Source organism: Helianthus annuus, chromosome 10, assembly GCF_002127325.2.
Source record: "Helianthus annuus cultivar XRQ/B chromosome 10, HanXRQr2.0-SUNRISE, whole genome shotgun sequence".
In the NCBI taxonomy this organism is placed as follows: domain Eukaryota; kingdom Viridiplantae; phylum Streptophyta; class Magnoliopsida; order Asterales; family Asteraceae; genus Helianthus; species Helianthus annuus.
The window spans coordinates 50,337,492-50,361,321 of NC_035442.2; positions in this window are offsets into that span (position 1 = coordinate 50,337,492).

The following is a 23,830-nucleotide window of genomic DNA, read 5'->3' on the forward strand; positions in this document are numbered from 1 at the left end:
AGTATGAGAAGGAACAAATGGCAAATAAGTTCCTAAATCATCGAATGACCGGGGTAGATTGTCGTGGTTATACTTCAACATTCTTCGAATATGCGAGAGTGGTACCTAACTTGGCTTCGCCAGAACCGGTACTCATTTCTCGATATATTTGGGGATTAATTAGCGAAATTCACAATATCGTTAAAGCTGCGAGACCTCGCACTATTGACGATGCAGTAGAATTAGCTAATACCCTAACCGACGAACTGATACGCACAAGAGATGAAGATAGGAAGAAAGAATTGGCTCAGAAGATTACCCAAGGATTTAGAGTGGGTAATAGTAGCAATTTCAAGAAGAAAGGAGCGAGACAATCTTCAATCCCGCCATTTTGCAGAAATTGCAGAAGGAAGCATTTTGGAAAATGCAATGCAATTTGTAACTTCTGCAAATCTGTGGGCCATAGTGAAGAAAACTGTAAGAAGAAAACTGTAACCTGTTTTCACTGTGGGGAAATAGGACATTACAAAACTGAATGTCCTAAACTGAACAAAATCACGGATAACAAAGGCAAACCCGTTGAAGGAACTGTTAAGAAGAATGCCAGAGCTTTCCAGCTAACTACTCAAGAAGCCGAGCTCATTCCGGATGTAATAGCCGGTACGTTTTTAGTTCACAACGTCTATGCAAAAGTATTATTTGACTCTGGTGCAAACCAAAGTTTTATAAATACTTCCTTCTGTCAAGCTCTTAAGTTACCATTAACTACCGTTAGGCAGATTTTTACAGTCGAAACTGCAGATGGGAATTCAGTTAAAATCAATCAGGTTTTGCAAAAAGTAGAAATAGAACTTTCAGGTCATAAGTTTGTTGCAAACCTATTACCTATGAAATTAGCTGAGTTTGATGTTGTGTTAGGAATGGATTGGTTAATAGCCAACCATGCTCAAATCATATGTGATAGAAATTCTATAGAAATTCAAGCACCTACTGGAGAGGTAATTAAGATTTCAGGAGATAAACCTCGGAAGCCATTAAAGTTCATATCAGTAATGAAAGTTGCTAATTATGAACGAAACCAAGGAATAGTATATATGAATTCCGTAATCATTTGTACTAAAGGCAAAGAACTCAAGGAAATTCCTGTAGTCTCAGAATACCCAGATGTATTTCCAGAAGATTTACCTGGATTGCCACCAGATAGAGAGGTAGAATTTAGGATTCATCTAATTCCAGGAACTACACCGATAGCCAAGGCACCTTATCGATTAGCTCCTACCGAAATGCTAGAATTAAAGAAGCAATTAGATGAATTACTAAGCAAAGGATTTATACAACCTAGTTCATCCCCTTGGGGTGCACCAGTGTTGTTTGTGAAAAAGAAAGATGGATCAATGAGAATGTGTATTGATTATAGAGAGTTGAATAAGGTCACAATTAAGAATCGGTACCCATTACCTAGGATTGACGATCTTTTCGATCAATTACAAGGAGCTAGGTATTTCTCTAAGATAGACTTAAGATCCAGATATCATCAATTGAAGGTACAAGAGGAAGACATACCTAAAACTGCTTTCAGAACTAGGTATGGTCATTATGAGTTTACAGTCATGCCCTTCGGATTAACCAATGCCCCAGCTGCATTCATGGACATGATGAACCGAATCTGTAAACCATATTTGGATAAATTTGTGATAGTATTTATTGACGATATACTCATTTATTCCAAAAGTCAAGTCGAGCATTGTCAGCACTTGCATGCACTCTTAACTTTGTTAAGAAAAGAAAAATTGTATGCTAAATTCTCAAAGTGTGAATTTTGGTTACAAGAAGTGCAATTCTTATGCCATATGGTGAATCATGAAGGTATTCACGTAGATCCTGCTAAGATCGAAGCAATTACCAACTGGAAGGTTCCACAAACTGCAATGGAAATTAGAAGTTTTTTAGGTTTAGCCGGTTATTATAGACGATTTATTAAGGATTTTTCCAAGATAGCCGTACCATTAACTAAGCTGACCTGTAAAGCCACTAAGTTTGAATGGGGACCAAAACAAGAAGAAGCTTTTAGAATCTTAAAGCAGAAATTAACCAATGCGCCAATCTTAGCCTTACCAGAAGGAACAGAAGATTTTGAAATATATTGTGATGCTTCAAAATTAGGATATGGATGCGTGTTGATGCAACGCAAGAAGGTAATTGCGTATGCCTCCAGACAATTGAAAAAGCACGAAGAAAACTATACGACTCATGATTTAGAACTAGGAGCCATAGTTTTTGCCCTTAAGATTTGGAGACATTATCTGTATGGAAGTAAGTTTACTGTTTATACGGATCATAAGAGTTTAAGGTATATATTCGGGCAAAAAGAGTTAAACATGAGACAAAGAAGATGGATGGAAGTCCTGAGTGATTATGACTGTGATATTCAATATCACGAAGGAAAGGCCAACGTAGTAGCAGATGCCTTAAGTCGTAAGTTCCATGAAAAGCAAAAGCGAGTCCGTGCTCTTAGAATAAATCTACAAGTAGATTTAAGGGAACAAGTGAAGGAAATTCAGAAAACGGCAATCAAGGACGAGGCCGAAGGAATGAAAGGTTACCTAAAAGAATTGGAACAAGGAAATGATGGAATTTGGAAATTTCACAAAAGCAGAATTTGGGTACCTAAACAAGGAAATTTAAGATCAAAAATTTTAGAAGAAGCTCATAAATCTAGGTATACTGTACACCCAGGAAACAACAAAATGTACCAAGATTTAAGAAAGAATTTCTGGTGGATAGGAATGAAAAAGGATATAGCTGAATACGTATCTAAGTGTTTAACCTGTTCACAAGTTAAAGCCGAACACCAGAAACCCTCAGGTTTACTACAACAGTTAGAAATGCCTGTATGGAAATGGGAACTTATAACAATGGACTTTGTTACTAAGTTACCCAGAACCAGAAAAGGTAATGATACGATTTGGGTAATCGTGGATCGATTAACCAAATCAGCTCATTTTCTACCAATAAAAGAAACCTTTAGCATGGAAAGATTAGCCAAGCTGTATGTGGATGAAATAGTATCCTTACATGGAGTCCCGCTCTCCATTGTATCAGATAGAGATAGTCGTTTCACTTCCCGATTTTGGACAAGTTTCCAAGAATCAATGGGAACCCGACTCAACCTGAGTACTGCATATCATCCACAGACCGACGGAAAAAGTGAAAGGACAATCCAAACTCTGGAAGACATGCTCCGAGCATGTGTAATTGACTTTGGAGGTAATTGGGATAACCATTTACCATTAATTGAATTCTCCTATAATAATAGTTATCATTCAAGTATAGAAGCCGCTCCATTCGAGGCACTATATGGACGCAAGTGCAGAACACCCGTATGTTGGGCAGAAATAGGAGAAAGTCAATTATCAGGTCCAGAAATCGTGCAAGAAACCACAGACAAGATAACCCGAATCAAGGAAAGATTGAAAACAGCCAGAGATCGCCAGAAGAGCTATGCCGACAATCGTCGCAAACCACTTGAATTCCAAATAGGAGACAAAGTAATACTAAAAGTATCTCCTTGGAAAGGTGTTGTAAGATTCGGTAAGAAAGGGAAACTGAGTCCCCGATATGTTGGACCATTTCCAGTGATTCAACGAATCGGACCAGTTGCTTATCGCTTACAACTACCAGAAGAACTAGCTGGAGTACATGATGTATTTCATGTATCCAATCTCAAGAAATGTTTATCAGACGAATCCCTGGTAGTACCTCTTCAAGATGTAGAGGTGAACGAAAAATTAAAGTTTATAGAGAAACCACTACAGATCGAAGATAGAAAAGTCAAGTTTCTCAAACACAAACGACTGGTGTTGGTCAAAGTCAAATGGAATTCAAAAAGAGGACCAGAATACACTTGGGAGCTGGAATCAGAAATGAAGCGCAAATATCCTCATTTATTCCAATAAATCTCGAGGACGAGATTTTTCTTAAGGTGGGGAGAATGTAACAACTGTCACTAAAATCCATAATTAGGATGGTAATTAGCTATTAAGGAAACCCTAATTAAGAAACCCAAGTAATTCTGCACTAACCCTAAAATTTCCAGAACAATCAGAATCAGGATCAGGGCCCCTAAAACTCAGGGGGGGATAAACCCTAGCCAACGATTATCTTAATAACTATCTGTCAAAATCGAATTTTAAGAAACTGTCGACTCATCCAGCCTACATGCACGAAGGGCTACCCTATGAAGTAGGGTGACCCCTCGCGTAGCGCGACGCCCATGGGGGTACCCCTCGCGCTACGCGACGGGGGTCAAATTTCGTATATAAATAGGGGTGTCTGGGACTTGAATTTGAAAGTTGAAACGACGTAAAACGTCAAAATACACGCTGAGTTATCAGCTATATACTACACAAACACACACAGATCTTGAGTCGCTGCCGCAATCAGGGTAATAACTCAATTGCTATTACGATTCATTCTCCGAGATCAATATATCCAAAGAATGTCTAAGTGCCGCCCATTTTGGGTTATGCTTTGTCGTTTGTCGATAATTCGATAAATGAGTTGAAGCATTATACTTTGTCGTTTGTCGATAATTCGATAAATGAGTTTAAGTATTATACTTTGTCGTTTGTCATTTTGATAAACGAGTTGAAGTATTGCACTTTGTCATTCATTGTGAGAATTTGATCTCGTAAGTTATCGTAACTGCTGTATTGATCACTAACCCTGTTTTGTGTGCATTATTGTTAAAATTAGGTTAACAGGGCTAAAATCCTATTCTATCCGTAATAAATCTGCAATGTGAGTTATTCTTCTTTTATAAACTCTTTTCTCACAGTTTGTGAGCTGTTAACTGTTTACAATACTCCAAATTATTTTCAGAATTATAACTTACAGTGATTAAGTTTATGTAATCACCAAGTTACAGCCGGTATGTGGGGTATTGTGCACATTACTTGATAATCGTCACCATTGGGGCAGCCATTGGGTGATATGACCATAATCACAGACACCATTGGACGTATGGGCCAATGGGTCGAGTGGTAAAGTACTGTGGGTAGATTGGTTGATATCAGAAACATTGTAAAAGATCTTACCACTGTAAATTATAGTAAATGTGTCATTTTCCGTAATTAGAATAATTCACTCAGTATTTCCCCGCTGACAAAATCTTTTCCAAACATGTTTCAGGTGATCTGCTGTAATTCAGGAAAAATGCAGGAGAAGCATTTCAAGCTTAAGATAGTGGCTCAATATAAAATAAAGAATTATGTTTTATTAATAAAATCTTGTTATTGTAAATTATCGGGGTTTTATCCCGAATTGTGAAATAAAAATAAATCGGGAAAAGTTTTAACTTAGCCGATCCTGTGAATAAATTTTCCGCTGCTGAACTCACAATAAATAAAGTACCGCAGGATTTCTGTCTAGCGGCTCCTGAAGCGGGTAAAACCGGGTCGGGGGCCGTGACACTCTGAGGTAAGGAAATCACCCCTAGCTCATTGGTGAAGTTGAAAATTGAGCCAAGGTAATCGTCAAGGTAAGGAAATCACTCCTATCTTGATGATAAACTTGGGAATATGAGTATTAGCATAAAAGTTAGAACAATTCACATGACATACTTAGTTAACAAGATTAACGTATCACTGGCATGTGAATAAACATGTTAACCCATCGTGTACCGCAATTGAAAGACTTAACATGACCACTAGAATACGGGTGGGCGCTACTCCTATATCACTACGCATAGTGCTATACATGTTAAGGTGTGGGTTAAAAGACAAGTTCATCACATAAGAATAACCCAGTAATCACGAATCCAATATAACATACTAGCATGCATGTATTAGATTGAAATGATATATATCGTACAAATGTAAAACACATTAAAATTGAGATAGCATAAAAGAGATTTAACATAAAAATTGGATTGTCACGGAACGTAACATACGACTATTCCAAAGTAAATCGAAGTCCTTTTCGAATTAAGGAAACGTGCTTTGGCCTAATAGACAAATACTCTCATCGAGGAGCGATTAACGATATTTGTCCTTCCAGTTACTACACGTCCTTAATCGATTGGGAAAATCGAAACTTTGGCGAGAGCGAAAATCGAGGAGTGGGACTAGTTAACAAGATGTGAGTTTCACCTCTAACTTGATAAAGCGTACCCTAATGTGGTTGGTACTTATCAAAAGATAAGGGTCCACTAGAATATGAAATGGAAATTTCCTTCAAGATTTGGATATCACTCCTAACTTGAGGGTAGATTTCGTGCAAAATTCAAAGTATAGTTGAATGAAAGTCATCACCAAATGTGGGAATCACCCCTATTTTGGAGAATCGTTTCGATTGTGTTATAAGAGTGTCTTCAAAGCCTCCAAGTGTATTGTGTTAGCCTTAGGAAAGGCATGTATATTAAGAGTCCAAGAAAGTAGAGGGAAGCAAAGAAGATAGAAAGGAAGTTGTTTTAAGCAACACATAGTGAATAAGCTCTTAAACTATAGACTAGGCAAGGCATTCTTACTTTTCCTAATTCCCTATAGTTATGGCTCTGATACCAATCTGGTATCAGAGTACTCCTACTATAGACTAGGGAAAAGTATAGCAATTCTACCTTATTCCCTATAGTTATGGCTCTGATACCAATCTGTCACACCCCAACCGATGGCGGAAACATCGGGATCAGACGAACAAATTGCTCAAAACACATAACACTAAATGTGACAATATAAATTAAATCATTTTATTAAATTCTAAAGTAAGGTACATTTTCTCAAATAAACAAACATATATTCAACATTAACTAAAATGCTAAAATGGGTTTCTAATGCCAAACTCGCTTGTTTCTTGATTCTTGAATAGTCAACCTGCAATATGTATTAAAATAAAATCAACAAAAGCATGTTGGCGAGTACACAAGTTTTCATACATAGCATAATACGTGTTTAAAATGTTGCTCATATACAAATGTGAAATAGAATATCATATTGACTGTATACTCGAAACGATGTTACTCTACGTGTCCAAACCAAAGTTTAACGCAATTAACGTGCCTACCCAAAAGAGTATGGGTGGTTTTAACATAGATTAACCTAACAATACCCGTTAATGTAACGAGAGGGGCGTTTCTCAACCTATAGCGTTACCATTGTTAGGGCATATGAAACAGTGGAAACTGTTTTCATTTAAAAGAGCACATGACATTGTGCATCTCCTTCTTCATTCCATGAACTCATCAAACAGTGGACTCACCCCAACATGTTTCTGTTTTATTTGTGACAAATATGTAGTTTGTTGTTTATAAATAACAATAATGATAATTAGCATTATTTTGAAAAAAGAATGGATGTTTTTCAATGAAAAAGGAATACGTTAATTTATTTACCATCATCTTTTTGTGACATTAACAAACTCAAAACCCAACCCCACTGTTACAATCTTGATCAACTTGTGCTTGGTGTTTTGCAATATGGCCTAATACAATTTCGTTTAATATAATAGATCGAACGAAAACAAAAGACGTATACGGAAAGCGGGACGTGAACGCTTGATGCTTTCCGGTCGCGACTGATTTTCTCCGACGTAAGTTCTTCGATCTTCCGGCGAGTTGCAGGTTCTCCGACGATTTCCAGTTTCTCCGGCAAGGTGTAGGTTATGCGAGAGGTGAGGTGATCGAAAGGAATTGTGAGGATGGAATGGAGACGAATGGTGTGGTTTATATAGTGTTTGATGTAACAAACCGAGTCGGGTTGCTTGCCTTGATTCGTGATTGGAATTTATAAGGTAATAACGGTGTGATATAAGGAAACGCGGAAAATTCAACCAATTCTCGAGAAGTCAGCAAAGAAGAAAAGGAAAGGTAGCTAAGATGGGGCTGTCAACAGTTGGCGGCAAAGTTTTAAAAAGGAACTTCAAATTTAAAGTTGCTGTACACATTCCATAACAAATGTTTTCTAGGCTTTGATTGAGAAGTCTACGGCTCAAAGAAAGTCAATTTGTGGTTATAATATTAATTCTTTTTTTTTAGTAAAGTATCCAAATTAAAATCAAATGAAAGAAAAGCATAATGTAAAATTTGTCAATTATATGGATATATTCATTACTATTATTGTTAGTATATCTGATTTTATAAAGTATTAGCAATCACCCATTAACTATAAAAGACTTAGTTAGCTAGAAAAGTTAACTTGGTTAACTTATATCATCTTAGTTAACTTAGTTTAATTAATAAATTGTAGAATATACTCTTTTTTTTTTGAAAAAAAAAAATTAATTAGTTATAAATAAATAACTATATCGATAAATAAGGAGCGAAAATTTCCGAGATTTCAAAAGTTAGGATTCGAGTTTCAAAACGGGTCGGATTTCGGGAATCCATTTTGACGGATGTTACATTGATGTTATCCTGTTCTAAATCAGCAATCTGACGCTTTAGCTTAGCAACATCCTCAATGTAAGAACTGACAACTTGTTGCTTTATTGAATACTGTCGCTTAAGCGTATCAGTTGTTTCAGAACAGTATTTCAATCTGGATTGAACAAGTTTCATTTGACTCTTCACATTTTCATACGACTCTTTTGTAATATGATACGCCAATTTTATTGAATCGTATTCCTTTTTCATTTCTTGAAAAGCATTCTCTTTTTTTATCACATTCTTCTGTCTTTTTCAAAACATTTTCTTTCAAAACTTCATTTTCTTTTTCTAACTTTTTACATTTTTCTGAAAGTTTTTCATCATTATCTTTTAAAACTTTTTCATTTTCTAGAATTTCTTTGCATTTTTCTTTAAAAACTTCTTCGATTTTAGTAAACTCTAGATCTCTTGTTCTGAATTTTTCATCTTTTTCAGTACAAGCACTGCACGTTTCCATGCATTTCTTGCACTGTTCAACATTTTTGTTATCAGATTCAGTTTGAATTTTATCTTTTATCCCACCTTCTTCTATCATTTTCTCCTTTTCTGTTGTGTTCACCTGATCAACAACCAGCTTTTGATCACTCTCAACATCTTCTTTCTCAATCTGCTGTTCTAAAGTAACAGCTTCTATCACAGTTTCTTCATTCACCCCAACTTTCTCTTCCTTTTCTTTCACTTCCTCAACTTCCACAGCTTCGACTTTAACTTCTTCAGCGACCTTCTTCAAGTCATCAACCAACTTCTCAACATTTTTCTTCATTCTCTCTTCTTCCCTCTTCCTCAAACTTGATGTCATGGCAAGTCTTATGACCTTTTCCAGCCTTTTCGCATATGTTTTATCTTTTCCAGCATTTGTATAATATTTAACGGAACGAGGAACTACTAGAAGAACATCATTAAAAATTATGTCCCTCTTGGGAACAACGGGTTCACCATCTCTATTGACATAACACTCTTGCTTCTTATCCCATCTTTTATAGCTTACAACATTTTCATACTCTTCCTGCGTTTCATTAATTCTGTTTCCAGCAATGTTTCTTTCACTGTATGTTTTTTCTTTGAGAATCCCTTCTCTGGTTTCCTCTTTGATTTCATCTATCGTTCTAATTTTTATTTCAGTGATGATGTTTCTTGTTTATCACTTCAAATATCACCTGAAACCTGAATCACGCAAACAAACGATCAGTTCAAAAACTTATCAATCAACTTGAATCGGACAGGGTGTTGGTCGATCGGACGGAGTGCTTTTCGATCGGACAGAATGCTGTTCGATCGGTCAAGGTTGCTGGTCGATCGGACGGGAAAGCTGTTCGATCGGACAAGGTGCCGTTCGATCGGAGGGGAAAACCGGTCGATCGAACGGGAAAGCTGGTCGATCGAACGGGTATTCGATTAAGTGAGTCAACGAAAGTCAACAGTGAAAATACACAATGTTGTCCGATCAGGTGGGAAAGCTGTTCGATCGGACGGGAAAGCTGTTCGATCGGACAGGGTGCTGTTTGATCGGTTGGGAAGGTTGTTCGATCGGACAGGGTGCTGTTCGATCGGTTGGGAAGGCTGTCCGTTCGGCTTGCAATATTTTGAATAGGGTGTCCATGAAACGGCTGGTAACCCGAACGGTCTGCTGTTCGATTGATTGTCACTACACGACAAGTATGTTGTCCGATCGGCTGACGATATGACTTGAATAGAGTGAGTTGTCCGTTCGACCCTCTATTCGATCGATCAGCACCACACGATAAAACAATATGCTGTTCGATCGGCTTGCACGTTGACTTCGATCAATGTCACACTAAACGACAAACACTTTTCAACTTTGATTCTATTCAAATCTTACCGACAATCACATGCAAACTGACATTATCACATGCACTATCAATGGCCGATAACAGTCAATTCAACACAATCGTCTAATTGGACCGATAGAATTGAATATATGATATACAAAAGACAACTCAGTTAACTTTTTGAAAAAAAATAGATTGAATCACATGTTAAGTATGGATGGCCGACAATACTTTTATCACAACATGCAGACTGAATTCTCAATTAAATGTCATATGCCATTTTTTGATCTTCGCAAATGGTGGCTGACACTATTTATATCTAATTAATTCTTATTGTGCCGATGGATATACTGGGCTGACACTAGTATGATGTAATTGGACCGAGGTGTATAGATATAATCAACTTGATTGATTATTAAAAATGGCTGACAATCTAAATGAATTTAAGAAGCTTATTTGACCATATCACTACTAGAAAAGTGGTTATTTTGCTACGGAAATTTCCTACGCAAAAAAATGTGTCGCAAATTCTGACACACTTACTACGCATTTTCTACGAAAAAAAGACCTTGATTTTTTTGGGCAATTTGTGACACAATAGTGACAAATATACTAATTCCAAGTATTGTGTCAGAAATGCGTAGCAACTTGCTACGCATTTCCGACGGAACCATTATTTATTTGTTGGTATTAGATTTATATGTTAAATTCATTTAAATATTAATTGTTGCGTCAGAAATGCGTAGCAACTTGCTACGCATTTAAGACGAATTATTTATTATTATACTTAGATTATATTTTAATGTTTAATCAACATTATTATTAATTATTGAGTAGGAAATGTGTAGCAACTTGTTACTCATTTGTGATGGAAAATTTATTGTTTAGGAAATGTGTAGCAACTTGCTACGCATTTGTGATGGAAAATTTATTACAATATTGTGTAGGAAATGTGTAGCAACTAGCTACGCATTTGTGATGGAAAATTTATTACCATATTGTGTAAGAAATGTGTAGCAACTTGCTACGCATTTATGACGAATTATTTATTATTATACTTAGATTATATTTTAATGTTTAATCAGCATTATTATTAATTATTGCATAGGAAATGTGTAGCAACTAGCTACGCATTTGTGATGGAAAATTTATTGTGTAGGAACTGTTCCTTCGACGTTTTTCCCGGCTACTTTAACGGTTTGGTTTTGATGGTGAAGACGATTTGATGTTGTTGGTAATGTTGGTGGTTCGGATACTTCCAGATCGATTCAGGTTTGGTTAAAATAGATGACATCAGGTTCATGATGGTTCCGGTTTTGTTTCGGCTCGAGTCACGGTTTGGTTCAGGTCAGATTTAATGCGGGTCAATCTGTGTATACCCGTGTTATACATATGTATTGTTAACTTGGTCAATATCAAGTTTCTTCAACTTAGCCGGTCAAAGACGGCAGTAATGGTAGTGGCTTGGTTCAGACTCAGTGGAGGCAACTTGTGACAACTCGAATTTCCAAGATTCTTATTTCGCATTTATTGCACGTTCAAGTATTGTTTAGCTGTTTAAATTGCACAATTGATTACTATGGAATTGTTTACGTTTTGGTATAATGAAGTGTATTGTGTGATTGTGCATGACTATGTGTTAATTATGATAAACTTGTCAAATGTGTAAACTTGGTGGTGAAACTGTGTAATTAATTGGAATAGTGCACTATTGTAAAATATAATACTTGAGGATGTAGAGGACAATTAGTGGAATTCTAGTAATACATAACCCTAAACTCTTTCACTAATCATTTGGCACAAAAACCAAAGCACGTACATTCATCTCTCTAGCAATCATCATCACCACCATCATTGGCACAAGGCATTCATCACTTTCGATTTCTCTATTTCGTTGGAATCATTCAAGGTAATTGTTAATGATTGTGCGTTGATTATTTGATTGTATCAATTCTTGACTAATTGTTGATTGATTGATGCTTATAAAACCCTAGTTCTTCATGTGATAGGTTGTGATTTTGATTTGATTCTGAATTATTGATGATAATGATTAGTCGTATGATTGATAGATGGTTCCTATAATGATATAGTTTGATTATTGTTGAGCATGAGTGGATTGATTATGATTCTGCCGTCACTGTGTTTGATATTAGGGTTAGAATCCAAAAGAAACGTAACTGCTTTGATCGCACATGATTATTCGTTAGAAGTTTTTGGATGATAGTTGTCTGAGTTTAATTCATCAAGCATGATCCGAGGTTAATTTACATATGATAGTTGTCTGAGTTTGTTAAATGAAAACATGTCTGAGTATTGAATGAAAACATGGTCCGAGCTTAAAACATGCTTCATATCCGAGTTTCTTGAACAAATGAAGGTCCGAGCTTAATTGAATTTGGTCCGAATTTAATGAGTGCACTTTGGTCCGAATTTAATGAGTTCATTTAGACCGAGTTTATGGATTTGATGAAGGACCGAGTTTAAGGTAACATGAATGGACCGAGTTTAACAAAACTCACATGGTCCGACTTTATATGCTTATCCGAGTTTAATGAAGGTAATGAGGTCCGAGTTTAATGAAGGTAATGAGGCCCGAGTTTAATGAATCTTATGGGGGTCCGAGTTTATTCAAGATCATAAGGGTCCGAGGTTAGGCAAGTAATGATGGTCCGAGTTTAAGGGGGGCCATATGTCCGAGTTTTGCAAAAACATAAAGAGGTCCGACTTTCTTAAGTTGCAAGCTGGTCCGAGTTTCAACCCCCCATACCCTGTCCGAGTTTATATGAATATTCAAGGGTCCGAGTTTGTGAGGATCCCCCCCCTAGTCCGAGTTTAACTCCTCTCCTTTTGGTCCGACTTTTAAAGCTCACATGGTCCGAAAATGTTGAGGTTATGTTGTCTGAGTTTTAAACCATGACTTGTTCTGTCCGACTTTTAACAGGGGAAGCCCTCCCCCCCACACTGTCTGAGTTTAGAATGGCAAGGCCCTGCCCAATATTGTCTGATGTTCACTTTGAATCAATGAATTGCATGTTATATTATGTTAACCTGTTTAGCTGTGCATGACAATTTGTAAATCCCTGACTACGTTAAACTTGTAAGGTTTAATAACGATGTTAATATGATAGGTATGTTAACGGTGACCATTAGATTATTATACATGTAAGATTAAACCGTGAAATCAGGGACGCTACGCGTGAATTACGGGAATAGGATGGAATGCTTACATGATGTATGATTCTGCGTGAATGATTGTATGATATTGAATGCAACTATATGATCCTACGTGCGTGAACATTCTATGTGATATCATCATGTACACAATAAACACACACAACACAATCGCTTGGATGTCAAAGATGTGTAAACCCTAATTGGATGCAAACACTCACATCATATTGTGTGCAATATATTCTAGGTCGTGTATAACGGACTTAGACGTTTGATAAACCCTAGAGCATAGCATACCGAGCAAACCAAGGTGAGTTCACACAGCCAAGGCATGGGGTTCCCAGGGGGGAATGGGATTTGATTATTTACTGGTACTTGTCAATAATGGAACGTAGTGATGTGATTTGATGAACTATGGTACAAACTCCACTGTTGAACTACTACTAGACTAGTAACACTTATTGAACTGATCTTCGCACACCTGCCAAGTGTTGGCCGCGATATTATGACTGACTTCGCACACCTGCCTTTGGAAGGCCGCGAACTGTAATTTACTAATCTTCGCACACCTGCCTGGTAGGCCGCGATACAGGTAAACCTAGTCTAAAATCCTCGGGATGAACATTCCCCTAATATCTTCGCATACCTGCCTGGGAGGCCGCGATGGAAATCAATATGATACATGACATAACGAACGAACATACTGCTACTCACACTATACTATTACTGAACTGTTAACTGTGAACTCGCTCAACTAGTTGTTGACTCTCTGCTGCATGCCTTGCAGGGTATTAGGTACATATGGAGCTTGCACAGGGAGGAGCAGGTCGTTGTGGAGCTTGGATCGTGGATTTTATGTTATACTTACAACACTTGAACTATTTATATACATTGGATATCATTATTACGCTTCCGCTACTTAAACTATGTTTTGTTGGAAACATCAATCGTATTGAATGATTGGTTTACATTTATTATAACTGACATTAATTACATTGTTCGATATGATTGGTGGCTTGATCCTGGTCAGTCACGCTCCCAAGCGGTGATACTCCGCAGGTGGATTTTGGGGGTGTGACAGATTGGTATCAGAGCCATTGGTTATAGAGAACTTGGTTTTAATATGGGAAAACGTTTTTATTAAAACCAGACTATAACCAGAACAGTGCTCTCAACGATCCACAACGACGCTTCGCTCCACGTGCAAGACTCGACATCCTAGGTAATAAGGTTTATGTTTATTACCTGCTTGCTAGAACTGCATAGAACTTTGCTCGTAGTATGCTTACATTACTTTGCTCACAACTTGTTATTGCATGAGAATACTTATGTGCTTACACTCTTCTGTCATCGCACTATTCGCGAACCTTTCTCACTTATGTTGCCTTTGATGTGAAGATCAATGGCCGCACGAATTAACATGACTCAAGCCCAGCTAGAGGCTCTCATTGCTGCGGCAGTTGCAGCCGCTCAAGCAGGTCAACCCGCTCAGCAACAACCTGTGTGCACCTTCAAGAATTTCATGGATTGTCGTCCTAACACGTTCAGTGGCACGAAGGGAGCAGTTGGACTCCTCCATTGGTTCGAAAAGCTAGAGTCGGTATTCGAGATGTGCGAGTGCCCTGAGGCTCGCAAGGTTAAGTATGCTACTGGCACCTTGGAGGGAATAGCGCTAACCTGGTGGAACGCGCAGGTGCAAATTCTGGGGTTGGCAGCTGCTAACGCCACACCCTGGAACGATTTTAAGGAACTTATCAAGAGAGAGTATTGTACGCGTGAAGATATTCACAAACTGGAAGACGAGCTGTATAATCTGAAAATGGTTGGATCAGAGATTGAAGCGTATACTAAACGGTCAAATGAGCTGGCCGTGCTGTGTCCAACTATGGTGGACCCTCCATACAAGCGTATTGAGTTGTATCTCAAAGGTTTGGCACCAGAAATACAGAGCCACGTTACCTCGGCTAACCTCGACAACATCCAGGAAATTCAGCGCCTCGCTCACCGTATTACAGATCAGGCAGTGGATCAGAACAAACTGCCAAAACGTGTCAAGGCTACCACTGCTGCTGTCACCACTTCTGCTACTCCCAGTGACAACAAGAGGAAATGGGAGGGGGATTCCAGCAAGGGATCGGTTTCTGTTCAGTCTCAGCAGCGCAAGACAAATGACTACCAGAATTCGACTCAGCAATCATCTGGCAATCAGGGGCAGGGTGGATATCGGGGAATTCACCCATTGTGTAATAAGTGCAACCGACACCACAGCGGAAGATGTCGCAGGGAACAATGTCAAAGATGCCTCAAGATGGGTCATGAGGCTAAGGATTGTAGAAGCTCTCGGCCAGCAAATCAGAACCAGCAACTCCCACCGCCAGCTCCACAGAACCAGCAGCAGCAACCACAGCGTGGAAACCGGGGATGTTTCCAGTGTGGGGCAGAAGGTCATTACAAACGCGATTGTCCTCAGTTGAACCAGAATCAGAATCACAACAATAACCAGGGCAACGGGAACAACAACAACAACAACAACAACAACAACGGGGGAAACAACAACAACAATGGCAACGAGGCAAGAGGTCGAGTTTTCATGTTAGGACGAGGAGACGCAATGAACGATATCTGAACTTCTATTTATTTTCGGTTTTTATTATTATGTTTCAGCTACTCAAACAAAGTTTGGTTTGAACCTCAATTGTATTGGGTTTTATGAATTATTTTAACTACTATACTATATGTTTGATATGATGGATGGTTTGATATTATTGAGCGCACCTGCCGTATTTATGGACCTTACGAACAGGGTGTGCAAACCCTACCTGGATAAATTCGTCATTGCCTTCATCGACGACATTCTGATATACTCTAAGAGTCAGGAGGAACACGAGCAGCACTTACGTCTTATCTTGGAACTTCTTCGAAAGGAGCAATTGTACGCAAAGTTCTCTAAATGCGACTTCTGGCTACGTGAAGTCCACTTCTTAGGCCATGTGGTGAACAGGGATGCGATCCATCCAAGATAGATTCGATCAGGAACTGGCCTGCACCGCGTACACCGACGGAAATACGCCAATTCTTGGGCTTTGCGGGGTATTTCAGACGATTCATTAAAGACTTTTCGAAGATCGCGCAGCCGCTTACTATGCTGACACAGAAATGGTGTCACCTACCGTTGGGTCTCGGGTGTGTATTGATGCAACAGGATAAAGTTATCGCCTACGCTTCGCGGCAACTCAAGAATTCATGAACGGAATTACTCGACGCTCGATTTAGAGCTCGGAGCTGTTGTTTTCACGCTTAAGATATGGCGACACTACCTGTACGGTACCAAGTGCACGATTTACACCGATCACAGGAGTCCCGAGCATATTCTTAAGCAAAAGGATTTGAACATGCGTCAACGGAGATGGGTTGAACTTCTTAACGACTACGAATGCGCCATCAAGTACCATCCAGGCAAAGCCAATGTTGTGGCTGATGCCCTCAGTCGAAAGGACACTTTACCTCGGCGCGTGCGAGCGCTACAGCTTACGATTCAGTCTAGCCTTCCTGCACAGATACGAGCTGCTCAGACAGAAGCACTGAAGCCCGAAAACGTCAAGGCTGAAGCCCTACGCGGCTCACGACAACAAATGGAACAGAAGGCAGACGGCGCCTACTATGTAACGGGGCGTATTTGGGTCCCACTTTATGGCGGTCTACGCGAACTTGTAATGGATGAAGCTCACAAGTCTCGCTATTCGGTACATACAGGGTCGGATAAAATGTACCACGACATCAGCACTACTTATTGGTGGCCTAGTATGAAGGCCCACATCGCTACGTACGTTGGAAAATGCTTAACCTGTGCGAGAGTCAAGGTTGAATATCAGAAACCCTCAGACTTACTTCAGCAACCCAGGATACCACAGTGGAAATCCCCCTGCGTGGGAATGATACTATATGGGTGATCGTGGATCGACTCACCAAGTCTGCACACTTCCTGGCTACAAAGGAAACGGATAAGTTCTCCACTCTCGCAGACATCCATCTTAAAGAAGTTGTTTCGAGGCACGGGGTGCCCACCTCCATTATTTCGGATCGGGATGCACGATTCATGTCAGAGCTATGGCAAGCGATGCACAAATCCTTCGGCTCACGATTAGACATGAGCACAGCGTACCATCCTCAGACCGATGGGCAGTCTGAGCGAACAATCCAAACTCTTGAAGACATGCTTCGAGCATGTGTTATCGATTTCGGCAACGGCTGGGAAAAGCACCTACCTTTGGTGGAGTTCTCATACAATAACAGTTATCATACCAGCATACAAGCCGCTCCATTCGAGGCATTGTACGGACGTAAATGCCGGTCACCTCTCTGATGGGCAGAGGTGGGGGATAGTCAGATTACGGGTCCAGAGATTGTAGTGGACGCCACGGAAAAGATTGCACAGATACGACGACGCATGGCGGCAGCACGCGACCGTCAGAAAGCCTACGCGGTCAAGCGTAGCAAACCTTTGGAATTTCAGGTCGGGGACCGGGTGTTATTAAAAGTCTCACCCTGGAAGGGTGTGGTTCGATTTGGTAAATGAGGCAAATTCAATCCACGGTATGCTGGACCGTTCGAAATCACTGAAAGAATAGGCCCAGTAGCCTACAGACTAAACCTACCAGCTGAACTCGGTGCAGTTCACAATGTATTTCACGTGTCGAATCTGAAGAAATGCCTATCAGATGAGACCCTCATAGTTCCTTTTAAGGAACTCACTATCGACGAGCGGTTGCAGTTCGTCGAGGAACCAGTTGAAATCACGGACCGGGATGTTAAGGTCCTCAAACACAAGAGAATCCCTCTTGTTCGAGTTCGTTGGAACTCCCGACGTGGCCCAGAGTACACCTGGGAACGCGAAGATCAGATGACAGAAAAGTACCCCCAATTATTCGAAACCAATGCATCCACTACTGAGGCTGAAGCTACTACTACTGAATTTCGGGACGAAATTCCAAATCAACGGGGGGATGATGTGACACCCCAGGAAAACCAGTGAACGATATAACTTACCTAGCTTCCTCAGTGAGTGCGTACCAAATTTCGGGACGAAATTTCTTTCAAGTTGGGGATAATGTGACAACTCGAATTTCCAAGATTCTTATTTCGCATTTATTGCACGTTCAAGTATTGTTTAGCTGTTTAAATTGCACAATTGATTACTATGGAATTGTTTACGTTTTGGTATAATGAAGTGTATTGTGTGATTGTGCATGACTATGTGTTAATTATGATAAACTTGTCAAATGTGTAAACTTGGTGGTGAAACTGTGTAATTAATTGGAATAGTGCACTATTGTAAAATATAATACTTGAGGATGTAGAGGACAATTAGTGGAATTCTAGTAATACATAACCCTAAACTCTTTCACTAATCATTTGGCACAAAAACCAAAGCACGTACATTCATCTCTCTAGCAATCATCATCACCACCATCATTGGCACAAGGCATTCATCACTTTCGATTTCTCTATTTCGTTGGAATCATTCAAGGTAATTGTTAATGATTGTGCGTTGATTATTTGATTGTATCAATTCTTGACTAATTGTTGATTGATTGATGCTTATAAAACCCTAGTTCTTCATGTGATAGGTTGTGATTTTGATTTGATTCTGAATTATTGATGATAATGATTAGTCGTATGATTGATAGATGGTTCCTATAATGATATAGTTTGATTATTGTTGAGCATGAGTGGATTGATTATGATTCTGCCGTCACTGTGTTTGATATTAGGGTTAGAATCCAAAAGAAACGTAACTGCTTTGATCGCACATGATTATTCGTTAGAAGTTTTTGGATGATAGTTGTCTGAGTTTAATTCATCAAGCATGATCCGAGGTTAATTTACATATGATAGTTGTCTGAGTTTGTTAAATGAAAACATGTCTGAGTATTGAATGAAAACATGGTCCGAGCTTAAAACATGCTTCATATCCGAGTTTCTTGAACAAATGAAGGTCCGAGCTTAATTGAATTTGGTCCGAATTTAATGAGTGCACTTTGGTCCGAATTTAATGAGTTCATTTAGACCGAGTTTATGGATTTGATGAAGGACCGAGTTTAAGGTAACATGAATGGACCGAGTTTAACAAAACTCACATGGTCCGACTTTATATGCTTATCCGAGTTTAATGAAGGTAATGAGGTCCGAGTTTAATGAAGGTAATGAGGCCCGAGTTTAATGAATCTTATGGGGGTCCGAGTTTATTCAAGATCATAAGGGTCCGAGGTTAGGCAAGTAATGATGGTCCGAGTTTAAGGGGGGCCATATGTCCGAGTTTTGCAAAAACATAAAGAGGTCCGACTTTCTTAAGTTGCAAGCTGGTCCGAGTTTCAACCCCCCATACCCTGTCCGAGTTTATATGAATATTCAAGGGTCCGAGTTTGTGAGGATCCCCCCCTAGTCCGAGTTTAACTCCTCTCCTTTTGGTCCGACTTTTAAAGCTCACATGGTCCGAAAATGTTGAGGTTATGTTGTCTGAGTTTTAAACCATGACTTGTTCTGTCCGACTTTTAACAGGGGAAGCCCCCCCCCACACTGTCTGAGTTTAGAATGGCAAGGCCCTGCCCAATATTGTCTGATGTTCACTTTGAATCAATGAATTGCATGTTATATTATGTTAACCTGTTTAGCTGTGCATGACAATTTGTAAATCCCTGACTACGTTAAACTTGTAAGGTTTAATAACGATGTTAATATGATAGGTATGTTAACGGTGACCATTAGATTATTATACATGTAAGATTAAACCGTGAAATCAGGGACGCTACGCGTGAATTACGGGAATAGGATGGAATGCTTACATGATGTATGATTCTGCGTGAATGATTGTATGATATTGAATGCAACTATATGATCCTACGTGCGTGAACATTCTATGTGATATCATCATGTACACAATAAACACACACAACACAATCGCTTGGATGTCAAAGATGTGTAAACCCTAATTGGATGCAAACACTCACATCATATTGTGTGCAATATATTCTAGGTCGTGTATAACGGACTTAGACGTTTGATAAACCCTAGAGCATAGCATACCGAGCAAACCAAGGTGAGTTCACACAGCCAAGGCATGGGGTTCCCAGGGGGGAATGGGATTTGATTATTTACTGGTACTTGTCAATAATGGAACGTAGTGATGTGATTTGATGAACTATGGTACAAACTCCACTGTTGAACTACTACTAGACTAGTAACACTTATTGAACTGATCTTCGCACACCTGCCAAGTGTTGGCCGCGATATTATGACTGACTTCGCACACCTGCCTTTGGAAGGCCGCGAACTGTAATTTACTAATCTTCGCACACCTGCCTGGTAGGCCGCGATACAGGTAAACCTAGTCTAAAATCCTTGGGATGAACATTCCCCTAATATCTTCGCATACCTGCCTGGGAGGCCGCGATGGAAATCAATATGATACATGACATAACGAACGAACATACTGCTACTCACACTATACTATTACTGAACTGTTAACTGTGAACTCGCTCAACTAGTTGTTGACTCTCTGCTGCATGCCTTGCAGGGTATTAGGTACATATGGAGCTTGCACAGGGAGGAGCAGGTCGTTGTGGAGCTTGGATCGTGGATTTTATGTTATACTTACAACACTTGAACTATTTATATACATTGGATATCATTATTACGCTTCCGCTACTTAAACTATGTTTTGTTGGAAACATCAATCGTATTGAATGATTGGTTTACATTTATTATAACTGACATTAATTACATTGTTCGATATGATTGGTGGCTTGATCCTGGTCAGTCACGCTCCCAAGCGGTGATACTCCGCAGGTGGATTTTGGGGGTGTGACACAACTAGTTTTATTATTACCATATTTTATTATTACCATATAAACACGTGATTTACGGCTCTTAATTTCTCGCAAAACAAGCATTAGAACGATAATAAATAGTGTTTAAGGCGAACATTACCTCTGTTCATGTTCTTTTATAAACTATTCGCCGAATGTTTGGTTCGTATGCAACCCTAATTATTATATAACTATACTACATTTAATTTTTGTAAGTGTGTTTTGGAATTAATAATTAAATTTTATTTGATAGTTGTAAATAAAAGAATAACGAAACATATTTATACATTACAAATTATCAACATGTTGATGCATTGAGTAGTTGTACTCTATACTTAGGGAGATTTTCAGAAAAAAAAAATTGATATAATTACACTTTTAATGTGATTTATAAAAACAAATTGATATAACAAGTTTATAAAAAACTTGATATAATTTATGTGCCACCATATTAATAATAATAATATTTTTTCGTTAATTAACTAGTTAATAATAATACAAGTACTAGATTCCATGCTCACCTAATTGAGCCAATCAAAATCTTTAGTTGAACTTCACACGGATCACCATCCTACGGTCTATTGCTCACCTAATTTTCAATCCAACGGTCCATTGCTCATCTAAACCCTACCTATTTAATCCCTTCATCTCATTTCACATTCAAAACCTCATAAAAAAAACCTAAGTGAACACTATTGCCGCACACCCCTCCTCCCTTCTAGTTTGATAAGAGATTCCGGTGACCGCACCGGCGACTGAACGATGACTCCGGTCACACATATCCACCTGCAAACCCCCACCCTTCACCTAAAACTCTACCTGCACACACGGTGAATCAGCAGCGACGGTGAATCAGAGACGGTGGTGATTGTTACAGCAGCGACGGTGAATTAGAGACGGTGGTGATAGTTACAGCAGCGACGGTGAATCAGAGACGGTGGTGGTCGGATGATGATGTTGAGTTGCTGAGTTGCGTCGGTTGCTGATGTTGAGTTGCTGAGCTGCTCGATTGTTACAGCAGCGACGGTGAATCGAGACAGTGGTGGTCGGATGATGATATTGAGTTGCTGAGTTGTGTCGGTTGCTGATGTTCAATAATGGACTATAAAATATTTGGAAACTCACGTTGATGAAGGCGTGGACAGTTGGAGTGATGTATTGTGGTAAAAACTCAAAAAAAGTATTGTGGTAAAAACTTTAATGTAGAACTTTAATGGATACCAACTTACCAAGTAAAAGTATTGTGGTAAAAACTCAAAAAAGCACATGGATCACAACTGTTTCTCCGCGTGTTATAATTTTTTTGGGGAATAATGAACTATAAAATATTTGGAAACTCATGTTGATGAAGGCTTGTCGTGGACAATTGGAATGATGTGTCTAGATGTAGAACTTTAAAGGAATATGTAATTTTTGTTAAAGAAATATGTAATTTTATTTTATTTTCTTTATGTTAGTAGATTTTATACATTTTTTATTTGTAAATTTGTATAAATTTATGATTAATGTTATTGAAATTTCATAGTTTTTAGTTTTATTTACTTTTGTATCCGATCTCTCGGATGTTTTATAAATAGAATAAAACTAGAAAAAACATTAAATTTCGTGACAATTGTGTAGCAAAAATAAAAAATTAACTTCCGTTAAATGGGTAGGAAAATGCATAGAAAATGTGTAGCAATTTGTGACAGCCCTTTTCTATCACGAATGGGTAGAAAAATGCGTAGAAAATGCGTAAGAAACCAGTTTCCTCCTACGAGTGGTTTAACTACATATGCATTTCGTCACAAATTCGTAGAAAATTAAATTTCGTGACAATTGTGTAGCAAAAATAAAAAATTAACTTCCGTTAAATGGGTAGGAAAACGCGTAGAAAATGTGTAGCAATTTGTGACAGCCCTTTTCTGTCAAAAATGGGTAGGAAAATGCGTAGAAAATGCGTAAGAAACCAGTTTCCTACGAGTGGTTTTCCTACATACGCATTTCGTCACAAATTCGTAAAAAATCTCGAGTTGTGACGCATTTCCTACGGAAAATGGTGTCAGAAATTTTAATTTTTCTAGTAGTGTATCAATTGTTTCTCATGCAAACCTGAATCACATCACGTGATGATATGATTAAAAATAGTAGCCAACAACAATCAATAGTTTCACATGCAAATATTAATGGCTCTGATGTATTCACATGATGTAATGAACGAACTAAATGATTGACAGACTCAGTTGACTTTTAAAAGATGAAACAAGGGAGGTGACACGGCTGGGATGCTGACCGTTCGGCTAGGGTGCTAGCCGATCGGCTGGCAAGTCAACAAAGTCAACAACTTTAATGAATATAACGTGTGGTTCAGTGGATCGGACAGATGTCCGATCGGTTAGGTCAACAAGTCAAAGGCTTTTAATGAATTTCAATGATGTGTTATGGAACGGTTAGCTAGCCGATCGGTCAGCTAACCGATCGGTCGGCATTCAAGTGAAAATCATCAACAGTAACCATGTTCATATATTTTCGAACCAAAAATCTTCAATTTCTCCCAAACGGCTAGGAATTTAGATTAAAAAATTTGTAGGCTTGTAGATCAGGTACTTTCGCACAAAATATCCGAA